The following is a 4,083-nucleotide window of genomic DNA, read 5'->3' on the forward strand; positions in this document are numbered from 1 at the left end:
GGTCTATAATATAATTTTTTATTCAATTTAATTTTGGGACTCCCCTTTGTACATGCGCTTGTGCTTAGAACATATACAATGTATGATAGTGCAAATTATTGCAATGTTTACTAGTTTCTAATGTTTATTGATATTTACATACGTTAAGGATTTAATGTAAACTAAAATTTTACCTATACATATAATCCCTACACATCCTTAAAACAAAAAAATCATTGCCGCAGTGTTGCTTAACGTTTTTATTGTATTTTTTTCTTAAATCTGTAATACCGCAAGGTGCGCGATGCAGTGAAAGTGTTTTTTTTTTTTGATGGAGCTTCACTATCTTCGCTCATGTTTGGACAACGAACAAATTCATCGTCGTAAAGTGACTTAAGTGCGGTCTGACTGATTCCAGTCACTCGCGCGAGTTCGTGAGGTTTTGCTGCCCAGTTGTCGGACTCCTGTTCCTCGCGTTCGCAGCTGGTTTACTATTCGATTGTTTCGCGTCGTCGTCGATCGCAACGGTAGTGAGCTGCGTCGCGACGAAAAGTTGGCGTCAATTCAAAAATCGCCACCACATTCGAATGGCGGGGCGTTTCGCGACCAGACGCGATAGGGGTGTATTTTCTACTACGGTCCGTCGTTTAGAGAGCCCGTTGCGGCGCTAGCGGGTCCCGAAAATCGGCAAAAGTATCGCGAAAGTACATGTGCTCGCCCGCGATTGAGCAAGGATTTGCACACAACTCACGTGTTTACATGTCAGGGATTTGTTGTTATGTTCTTGTTCATGTTTATGCGATTTTTCTCGTAAACGAATAGCGCACGGCCGATTCATGGACCGCAGTGTGTTCTTTCTTGTTATTGTTGTGTCTCCTCGATACAAGTAACAAACAAAAATACCCCCCGTCGAGTGGCATGTAATTTTTCTTGCAAACAAGGACGACTGTTTTCGGTAAGTTTTCTTTTTTTAATTATAATTGTTTTTCTATCGATATAAACGTAAATAGATTGATATTACATGTTGCGATACCCAATGAAAAGTTTTGAAAACTTTTTTAACTTGTATTAATTTGTATTACCTATATATGTATATAAGATTAATTGTTTACTTGAATACATTTAATCATGTTAAAATATACCTGTGAAAATTTCAATGGTTAATTATAGTTATGCATTGATTTTATTGTTGTACGGTACCCTTGAAAAAGGTGTAAAATAATTAGATGATCTGTGGGACGACGCGACCCAGTTTATGTAAATTTAAAACAAAACGTTAGTCAAAATAATTATCGAATTAAAAAAAGTCGTATAATCGAATATATGTATATACNTGAACATCGATATGTTTAGAAAGAAATTTTCTGCAACTGTCTGTAGATGTATATATATATAATACGAAGTATTGTTACTTGCTTATCAAAAATGACATATTTCTTATTATCCTTATGCACCATTATGTAAATGGGAACGTGCAAATGGTTTAAGGCGATCATAAATTGATAGTAAATAGGAGGAGTGAATGGTACCGCCTATAAATTAATATAGGTAACAATGCCTAACACAGCAAATCCTTTAGTAATTGGTACTATTGAGAAAAGTGTACATTTATTGAAAAGCAACAAATGTACTCGGCAAATAGTTGAATAATAAGAAGAAAAAATATACGATTCTTTTGAAAAGATTGCCTCGTGTACCTTATCACATGTGATGATTACGGTACGGAGGCTCATGTTGGATCATCTTGATTAGAAGAAAGACGTTAAATAGTCAAGAATTTCAAGTATGTACTTCCGCGTTAAAGAAATATTGAGACGGTGACTTACATTTTCATTTTAACATTCAATCCGAAGCAACGTAATCCTTTTTATAGATTACGTAAAAGGAGCATTCAGATTCCCTCTTTCACAAGCTATTATGCCTAACTATTATCGTCTATCAATCAGGCCCATCTTTTAAACTAGGCATTTGGGCAAGTGTCCGCAATCGACGGGGGCCCCCTAGATTTTGTCAGATCCATCCACCAACCGAAAACCAATATTTATTACCGACCAATATACTTATTTTGAGGAAATCGACTATTAATTACAAAACAAAATTGGAAACACATTTAAAAGTATAAAGTGCATCGAGAATCTTTTAAACATGATGATAACTTACGGCATTGAGGCGAGCTCTATTTCAAAATTAGAAAGAATACAAAATTAATTAAGAAGTACAACGCTCCTCTGAAAGATTGACCAGTATTTCGCTAATTTCTATAGAATGTGTTGTGCTCAAGGACGTAGACTTCGAAAAACTGTTTGGCGATTTTGCTTTTATCAAAATTTTTCAATAAACATAGAATTTTAAGCAGTAACCTATTAAAGCTAAAGGAGTTACTGTTCCGAATTATATTACAATTATCTTTTCATTTATTGTGATTGTAAAGAAACAAAAATAATTGTTCAATAAATTTAGAATTTTGGCTATTTTAACGAAATAGTCCTTTTTCAAAGTCATAAAGACTCCGTTATCCTTATGTGCCCAGGGCCTACAATGGGTTAAAGACGGTCCTGCTATCAATATATTCTACATTAATTATAAAAGGATAAACTGACTGATTAATACAGTATTCAGCTTCAACCGCTGGATCTAGAAACTTTTCGCAGAGGATTATTTCCAATCATTCTACATAATAGAATTAAATATTAGGCAGTTTTTTATGACTTTATAAATAAAAAAAATTTTTCGAATGATCATTTTTCAAAATTCAAATCACAGTTCTAAACTGTAGGTACGGTAAGAAATGGGTGATGCGATCAGGGTGGAAGTGAAGAGAGATGTTTACAAACTTTTAATCTCCTTATCTCACGATTGTCACTGCATAAAATTCATGTATCAATATTAAAAGAAGAAATAGCTATACATACGCCACATTACCCTATGATGTATGCTGTATTAAAAAGGAAATGTGTCTCCCCTGCCTCAAATATAATCATTGAACCCTCAGAAATGACCAGAAATGGATGAAAAAATTTTTGGAGCGATTTTGGACTGGAGCCCCATTCTGGACAATTACCCTAGCGTAAACTAAAATTGAAAAGTGTACCTACAGCTCCTATATAATCCTTTCTGAAAAAAATTCTGACACTTTTGATCACTTACCTGTGTTGTCTTTTTCTCCTCAAACCTCATCCAGCCATTCCACTGTTCCTAACGGAATAGTAAAGAGGATCTTCCGCCCTTGTCTCTGGCTTTGCACCAGAGTGTAGATCGGAGGTATTGCCTGGTCATCTGTATCAGTATCTAGTGGGAAACTAAACACGTAAATAGATATGATAAGACCTTGTTAATTACTTTTTAGTGGAAGCAATTTTTGTTGAGTAAGTTTTTGGTTAATTATTTCGTCGAAACAATCTACTGATGCGTCCCTTAGGGTAACACAAAACCTAAATACTTATACCTGATTTATTACATACCTACATATTTCTTCTAAGGTATAAGCACTTCATAAAAGTGGCTTTATCAGAAGTTATGTTACGGATTATGTAATACAAGAATTAACTACATATATGACGTGAAATAATTATAATCAAACAACTCATAAAAAAGCTTTTAGAAAAGATCGATTCTAGGTTTAAGCTAAAGTTAAGTCAAGTTATAAGAAAAGTCTTTAATGGTTTTTGGTTGGCGTTGCAGGTAGTTACCTACTCTACTTTGTAGATTTTTAAGTACTTTGGAAGCCGTTGTACAAGTTTCACTATTAACGACGTACACAATAGGTTTTAAAAGCAGTAAAAATATCATAAAACAAGAACGACCTTGAAATTATTTTTATTTTAAATCTCCGTACAGTTATTTTCTATTAAAATGTTAAAAGTAGAAAAAGGGGACTGTGATATATAATAATTAATTAAAAAATTAAAAAGAAGACTCACCTCTAATTACCACGAAAACTTTTTGAGCGGGCACGTGTTTCGCCCACTTCATACGTGGGCATTATCAACGCGAGACTGATAACGCCCACGTATGAAGTGGGAATTAGAGGTGTCTTCTTTTTAATTTTATAATTAATTAGACCCAATTAAATTTAAACGTATTCCTATTAAATATTTTAATTTG

The 4,083-nt window shown here is 34.0% G+C and overlaps 1 protein-coding gene across 1 annotated transcript in view; it reads left to right on the forward strand.

Annotated features, from left to right (window-relative positions):
• Positions 1-304: 304 nt before the first annotated feature.
• Positions 305-4,083, forward strand: part of LOC108741801 (formin-J) — a 90,693-nt gene continuing 86,914 nt past the window's right edge. The window contains exon 1 of the mRNA XM_018476735.1: positions 305-934. The gene's annotated coding sequence lies outside the window, so the exon portion shown is untranslated. The remainder of the gene's footprint in view (positions 935-4,083) is intronic.

This window comes from Agrilus planipennis, unplaced genomic scaffold (genome assembly GCF_000699045.2).
Source record: "Agrilus planipennis isolate EAB-ADULT unplaced genomic scaffold, Apla_2.0 scaffold24, whole genome shotgun sequence".
Lineage (NCBI taxonomy): Eukaryota > Metazoa > Arthropoda > Insecta > Coleoptera > Buprestidae > Agrilus > Agrilus planipennis.